Consider the following 8,261-nt stretch of genomic DNA (forward strand, 5'->3'; position numbering starts at 1 on the left):
TGACAGTTGACATAACTGGTTAGTATTTGAGGGTAAGTTATTGTAGTCTGATGTTTTGATTCCTGAGATAATGACACCTTCTTTTTCTTAACTTCCCCATAGGGCTACATGCATTACTGCCATTTATTGTATCCCTTTAGTCTCCCCTATAGGAAATTCACATAGGATAGAGGCAGACCATTTTGGTCCATTTCATGGGGTTTTAGCCTTAGACCTGTTACCTAAGCAATGGTCAGACCTCATTTGGCTCATTTTTATTAATGAATTATCCAATATTTGTTATTTTTAGCCATTTTTCTGAGTTTTTAACCCCGCCTCCAATCAGCGCCTGGCTGCAGCTAGGCTATGTGTACAAAGGATGGGATTTGAGTATTCTTAAACTGAATTGAAAGGGGGGGGGGTCCCTAATGGTGAGGGGGGTCTCATACCAGGTGAATATTGTGTTTTGACCTTGTCAAACTCTTTTTCTATGCTCTATGCCTTGTTTATAGCTGCTTTTTGTGATGGTTTCTACACACTTCTCTTGCTTTTAGGCCTGTCAGGGCCCCTGTATTGACTTTTGTTGTACCTCAAAAGGAAATTCAGGTGCCTACTATAGGGAAAAAAGTCCCCCCTGTACTGGGGTGACCAAATTCTAACTTTATTTACCTGTTTCTGACAATTTTCCACCTATAATGGGTAACTTGGCCACTCCTAGCCTAACTTAGGAGAGCAGGCCTGACACCTGTTAGGTCATCAACTCCCAGGGGACTGTTTTTGGTCTGAGGTCTTTGATACCCCGGATTCTAACTCACAACCCTACCCCGCATCGTGTGATATGATTGACAGCTGTCAATTCTGAAATTGATTTCTCTAATAGGAAATTCACATAGGATAGAGGCAGACCATTTTGGTCCATTTCATGGGGTTTTAGCCTTAGACCTGTTACCTAAGCAATGGTCAGACCTCATTTGGCTCATTTTTATTAATGAATTATCCAATATTTGTTATTTTTAGCCATTTTTCTGAGTTTTTAACCCCGCCTCCAATCAGTGCCTGGCTGCAGCTAGGCTATGTGTACAAAGGATGGGATTTGAGTATTCTTAAACTGAATTGAAAGGGGGGGGGGGGGGGTCCCTAATGGTGAGGGGGGTCTCATACCAGGTGAATATTGTGTTTTGACCTTGTCAAACTCTTTTTCTATGCTCTATGCCTTGTTTATAGCTGCTTTTTGTGATGGTTTCTACACACTTCTCTTGCTTTTAGGCCTGTCAGGGCCCCTGTATTGACTTTTGTTGTACCTCAAAAGGAAATTCAGGTGCCTACTATAGGGAAAAAAGTCCCCCCTGTACTGGGGTGACCAAATTCTAACTTTATTTACCTGTTTCTGACAATTTTCCACCTATAATGGGTAACTTGGCCACTCCTAGCCTAACTTAGGAGAGCAGGCCTGACACCTGTTAGGTCATCAACTCCCAGGGGACTGTTTTTGGTCTGAGGTCTTTGATACCCCGGATTCTAACTCACAACCCTACCCCGCATCGTGTGATATGATTGACAGCTGTCAATTCTGAAATTGATTTCTCTAATATAGGAAATTCACATAGGATAGAGGCAGACCATTTTGGTCCATTTCATGGGGTTTTAGCCTTAGACCTGTTACCTAAGCAATGGTCAGACCTCATTTGGCTCATTTTTATTAATGAATTATCCAATATTTGTTATTTTTAGCCATTTTTCTGAGTTTTTAACCCCGCCTCCAATCAGTGCCTGGCTGCAGCTAGGCTATGTGTACAAAGGATGGGATTTGAGTATTCTTAAACTGAATTGAAAGGGGGGGGGGGTCCCTAATGGTGAGGGGGGTCTCATACCAGGTGAATATTGTGTTTTGACCTTGTCAAACTCTTTTTCTATGCTCTATGCCTTGTTTATAGCTGCTTTTTGTGATGGTTTCTACACACTTCTCTTGCTTTTAGGCCTGTCAGGGCCCCTGTATTGACTTTTGTTGTACCTCAAAAGGAAATTCAGGTGCCTACTATAGGGAAAAAAGTCCCCCCTGTACTGGGGTGACCAAATTCTAACTTTATTTACCTGTTTCTGACAATTTTCCACCTATAATGGGTAACTTGGCCACTCCTAGCCTAACTTAGGAGAGCAGGCCTGACACCTGTTAGGTCATCAACTCCCAGGGGACTGTTTTTGGTCTGAGGTCTTTGATACCCCGGATTCTAACTCACAACCCTACCCCGCATCGTGTGATATGATTGACAGCTGTCAATTCTGAAATTGATTTCTCTAATAGGGGAGACTAAAGGGATTGCGCCTGCGCCCAGACCACACGATGAGAGACTCCAAGTAAAAAACATGGTTTAAACCATTGAAAATTCTTTTTGGTGGGATTTTTTGTGAAATCTGGGCAATATAGGATAGGCTGTGGTAGGATAGACTCTGTATTTGCTGAATTAGTTGAAATAAATGGTCTTTCTCTACCTTGTGGGGTTTGGCACCCCCCTGATATAGTGGGATGGTCTTCAACTGGGTGTTTGAAGCCTCTAGGGCCTATCCAAGGGCTCTGATTAGGGGGGGTTATCTGGAGAATAGCCGTATAGAATTTGTCAGGGATGAATCTGATGACAGTTGACATAACTGGTTAGTATTTGAGGGTAAGTTATTGTAGTCTGATGTTTTGATTCCTGAGATAATGACACCTTCTTTTTCTTAACTTCCCCATAGGGCTACATGCATTACTGCCATTTATTGTATCCCTTTAGTCTCCCCTGGAGCGACTCTGCTTTATGCGGGGCAGGACACGGATGTCAGAGGGGTGTCGGCAGGGAAAAGTTATTGAAATTGACCTGCCGACGTGCAGAAAGCTCGGGCTGCCCCTCGGCAGCAGATTATGCCGTTGTCATTATGACGAGGCCACGCGAGCCCCCCTGATGTGTTCCTGCCCCGCACCACCAACGGTACGGGCAGGCACTCCACGACGCTCATTCAGTGCCCGGCACGACTGGCACGAGTATTTAAGGAGATGGATGGAGGAGTCGATAATGCGTCAATCTGCACGGCGTGCAGTGGCACGGTTGACTCCACCTCTCTGTACTTAAACCATCCAGAGTACATCCCTCCGAGGAAGCGACGAAGGGATAGCATATGTTCATATGTACACAGCTCATTCATTCAAACAACAGATAGAAAACATTTGATCGTCTGTGTGACTTTATTTCTTGTATTCACGTCCATCTCAATTAATGATAAGTGCCATCGATTACTTATACCAGAACAACCATTTGAATAAGTAAAATTACTCTGAAGGACAAAGCTACATGGATGCAAGTTGTAAGTCTAAAATCTAAACACCTCATCAGTCCATGGAACTTTTGATTCATTCCATAATGTTAAAGTTTAATAATAAAGGTATGCATAGTCCTAAAATACTGGGTCACTGTCCTCATTCTCAAAGAATATCCGAGTTATGATAGAAAAATACACTCATATTTTATCATATAATCAAAGACAATACTGTCTACAACAATACACATAGCAAAAGTGGTCCATTCTGGTTGTTTGTCTTGTCCATGCTTCTTGTTTTACTATCCTGTTTTCATAAGAACACAAGATAGAGTCCATTCCAAGTCACCAAGAGGGTTGTTATTGTCCTAATTTACAAATGTTTTCAATCTATTGTAATTATTTGTTTGAGAGATTTCATACTTTAGAAATATTTAGAATGTGATTTCAACTTTATAAATATTTCACCAGTTTTCTAAAACTTTGGAAATATTCATCATATGGAATATGATATTTCTAACAGTTTCTAAATAATGGTAACAGCATTCTACCATTATTTACCATTATTTATAATTTCCTACCATTTTTTACCATTATTTGTAACATCTTTATAAATAGGTCAGAGGGCTGGGAAGAAAGCAATTCACACATCCTTACGAAGTATAGGGAAGAATGCTTTCCCCAAAGGACCCAACAGTGTCCCGCAGTGAAGTCTAAAGATGTACAAAAGCAGGCAGAAGGGCCGGATTAGCACCTACTTTTCACCATCTACCATTGTTAACCATTTTCTACCATTTTCTGTTAATATTCCTTAAAGTGAAACTTGGAATGGACTCTAAACAATTCATGCCACATAAAAGAAGACAATACAGTAAATATAAAGTGATTTGTGTTAGATGAAACAATAGTTGACAAAAATAAACTACCCATAAATGTAACAGGTATTGCTTACAGCAAAGAATGAAAAACAGTTTAATGGCTGATGAGACCAATCTGCTCCAGGAAATCTCTTCCACACCTTGACCACAATGGAGTAGATATGAAGGGTACTTGTGGATCTGGTTTTGTAGGCTGCAGGTTTCCTGTTTGTGACAAAAACATCATCATGGTCATTATCATTTTCGGGTCAGAGACATGTCTTCAGCTGCCACCCACCCCTCTCAGGCTACCATCCTCCCCTCTCCAGCTGCCACCCTCCCATCTCCAACTGCCACCCTCCCCTCTCCAGCCGTCACCCTCCCCTCTCCAGCTGTCACCCTCCCCTCTCCAGCTGCCACTCTCTCCTCTAGTGCTGCCCCCCTCCCCTCTAGAGCTGCCACCCTCCCCTCTAGAGCTGCCACCCTCCCCTCTAGAGCTGCCACTCTCTCCTCTAGAGCTGCCACTCTCTCCTCTAGAGCTGCCACTCTCTCCTCTAGAGCTGCCACCCTATCCTCTCCAGCTGCCATCCTCCCCTCTCCAGCTGCCACTCTCTCCTCTAGTGCTGCCCCCCTCCCCTCTAGAGCTGCCACCCTCCCCTCTAGAGCTGCCACCCTCCCCTCTAGAGCTGCCACTCTCTCCTCTAGAGCTGCCACTCTCTCCTCTAGAGCTGCCACTCTCTCCTCTCCAGCTGCCACTCTCTCCTCTAGTGCTGCCCCCCTCCCCTCTAGAGCTGCCCCCCTCCCCTCTAAAGCTGCCCCCCTCCCCTCTAAAGCTGCCACCCTCCCCTCTAGAGCTGCCACCCTCCCCTCTCCAGGTGCCATCCTACCCTCTCCAGCTGCCACCCTCCCCTCTCCAGCTGTCACCCTCCCCTCTCCAGCTGCCACTCTCTCCTCTAGTGCTGCCCCCCTCCCCTCTAGAGCTGCCACCCTCCCCTCTAGAGCTGCCACCCTCCCCTATAGAGCTGCCACCCTCCCCTCTCCAGCTGCCCCCTCCCCTCTCCAGCTGTCACTCTCTCCTCTAGTGCTGCCCCCCTCCCCTCTAGAGCTGCCACCCTCCCCTCTAGAGCTGCCACCCCCTCCCCCCTCCCTCTCAAGCTGCCACCCTCCCCTCTCCAGCTGCCACCCTCCCCTCTCCAGCTGCCACCCTCCCGCCTCAGGCTTCTACCCTCCCCTCTACATTTCCTACCTCAGCTGTGCAGGAGGTCCTGAGGAAGCTGGAGAGAGCAGGTCCAACTATCCAGACCTGGGAAAGCAAGCTGCTTCTTCCGCTGATGAAACGGCAGTTGGCTGCTTCTCCAGATGGGAAAACAATCACCTGCAAGACAGGGGGACTGGTGAGTGACATAAAACAGAGCTGCAGAAATCTTTAGCTTAGTAGATATTGTTTTCTTGGTGAACTGCTCATTTATTACACAGGATCAGTAAGTAGAATATAATTTTTAGGAGAGAGATTATGAACTATCTAGCAAATATTGAATATACAGGCATTCTAAGTGTAGTGCATCATAAAACTTAATATGTATAACAATGAGATTATCCCAACATTACAGAAACCAATATATTTCTTAAAGGTAATATGACAGTCATACTTGTAGGTCTACTGCAATTTTTCCTCTTGACATGCACTGAGCTTTGCACTATACAGAGAACATGTATGAGCTCTACATAACTGTCTAAAAATAAAACCAATAATGAAACTGAGAAGTAAAATTAACTTCACCATGACTTTGACTTGTCTTACCCTCTCTACAAAGTATAATCTAAATAACTTAACCGACTTGAAATACTATAAAAACAGAATAACCATCAGCATATTGTTTTCTACAGGAAGCCTTAATAAAGGAACTCACTTCCATAGCTGCCACTAAAGCCCGTGTGATTGTAGAAGAGCATGACATGCCACTTGCCTTGACCACAAGGACTCAAGGCTTGGAGGAGAGGTATGGCAAGATATTCCAGCTCCTCGCCGATTGCCACAGGAAATATTCGCATGCCAAACCTGTGTCAGGAGAAGACATATCCTCCCTAGGTAAGTCACACACCACTTGTTCTCATTGAAATGTTCAACCTAGTGGACTCTAGATACAAGAATAGTGAATGGGTTGGCATATCCATGTGTTATTTTCAACATTATCATAATGGGCCACAGAACACAAGAGATAAACAAAACCAAATACAGTTTTATGATCATATAAATGAATATAACTATAAGTTATACTAGTATATTATTATCATAACAAAAACTTACATTTGGTTTTACAGATGACAGTATTAAAGCGTTCATGCTTCCATGCATCTTTCCCTCGCTACATCATTCCTACAAAGATGCACATACTGGAGTCCCATGCTGTGCCCTGGATGAGGCAGTGGGGTTTTGGGCTTGGCAGTTCAATACCCTGGCCAGGTCCACCACTTGCATTGCTGACAAACTGAAGGGCATCAAGATCCTACTAGAGCGCCATCTCCTAATGACCTGTCCGTCACATGTGGGGGTTGTGCCTCAGCCAACCTCTTGCCAGAAGATGTTGTGAAAGAATTCCCTGCAAATATGAATTTCATAATGTTTGTGCATGCTCTTTGATTGAATTGCATATACTTAACAAAGAAATATGTAGTTTCCTTACAATGTAACATAAAAAAAATTGTTGTTTTTTCTACCTTAAACAATCACAGTGTAACAGCATTTTATGCTCAGTGGTGATACATGTTTAGTTCAGATCTGCCATTGGATCTCTAGGCTAAAGCTCATGGCACATTGGCACAGAAGAAATTACTTGAATAACTTATTATTAAATAAGAACTGTTGACTAAGTACTGTTGACTACTTTGTCCATGTTATGCTCAGTTGACTCAGTGGTCACTGATGTATAGTAATATTAGGTATTACCAAGAGTACATGTTTGTATGGTGATACATGTTATAGTCCATTTTATGCTCAGTGGTAATACATGTATAGTCTAGAATTGCCATTGGATCTCTAGACTAAAGCTGGTGTCACATTTGTACAGAAGAACACTAGCACTGCTATTACTTGAATAAGTACTGTGCACTTCTTTGTGTATCTATGTTCCATGCCCATGTACATTGCATATTCGTTGTTACCTTTTACCAGAGAACATGCAAATAAAGGAGACTCTTGGATTGAAAAAAAATTATGAAGAATCCACACTCCCCTTACACTACCGTAATGGCTTCCTACAACAACTCCTCTGTAAATATTTACCATGCATTCAATTCACTTTCATAATAATGGTGTACTGTGACTTCTTGCACACGAATACGGAAGTGAACTGTATTGATACAGGTACAAACGTGCACCGGTACATACACGAGCCCCCCTCCCACGTAACAAATTATATACTATTTCGCCGAGAACATGCAACTTGCAAGAAGCCTTATTTTCCGACAGTACGTACGTTTTGCAATGGAATAACGCAAGAAACTTACCTTTCTTTACCTTGCGAAACTGCCAGAGCCCACCTCTAGTCCTGGTGTAATCATTTTGAAAACAAAAGCGGCATTTGCTCCTCTATTCTCAGCATTATTTTCCTCGATATACAACGAGCGCGGCACATGTGGTAAAGGGGTCAAAGGTGAAATCTGCTGCAATATAGCCCTGTCCGCAAGAGGGGGTCTGCTGTTCGAACGCTCAACGTCATAGGCAGTAGTGCGCAAGCGCGAACCGAACGGCTATTACCAACGAGGCGTGAGGAGTAAATGAGTACCTAGCTCTTCTAGAGTTGGGGACGTCCCTCGGATAGGACGTTAAATGGAGGTCCCGTGTTTGAGGAGAGTCACACCTTGAGCACGTAAAAGAACCCACCACATCTTTCGAAAAAGAGCAGGGGCATGCCCCGGTGTGATGAGTGGACCAAAAACATTCCGGCCTAAATGGGGTAGGGAATTTCCCGAGCAGCCTTCGTAACCCCTGCTTCTCCTAATGGGTCAGTGAAGTCAATACTTGTCTCGAGCATTGATATTTCTGACCTAGGGTGAAGAGATGCTGCTACAGTAACAATTGAGCCGACTTTCTTCGTAAATCGATGGCAACATCAGGCTCTTACGAATTGACTA

General features: G+C 43.8%; 1 long non-coding RNA gene across 1 annotated transcript; it reads right to left on the reverse strand.

Moving 5' to 3' along the window:
* Positions 1 to 3,180: 3,180 nt before the first annotated feature.
* LOC136427531 (uncharacterized) lies at positions 3,181 to 7,900 on the reverse strand. The gene is made up of 5 exons (XR_010754456.1): positions 7,635 to 7,900; positions 6,436 to 6,727; positions 6,038 to 6,186; positions 5,374 to 5,502; positions 3,181 to 4,352 (listed from the first exon to the last, which is right to left on the reverse strand). It is a non-coding gene; the product is annotated as an uncharacterized lncRNA (long non-coding RNA).
* Between the last annotated feature and the right edge of the window lie 361 nt (positions 7,901 to 8,261).

This window comes from Branchiostoma lanceolatum, chromosome 2, assembly GCF_035083965.1.
Source record: "Branchiostoma lanceolatum isolate klBraLanc5 chromosome 2, klBraLanc5.hap2, whole genome shotgun sequence".
Taxonomy (NCBI): Eukaryota; Metazoa; Chordata; class Leptocardii; order Amphioxiformes; family Branchiostomatidae; genus Branchiostoma; species Branchiostoma lanceolatum.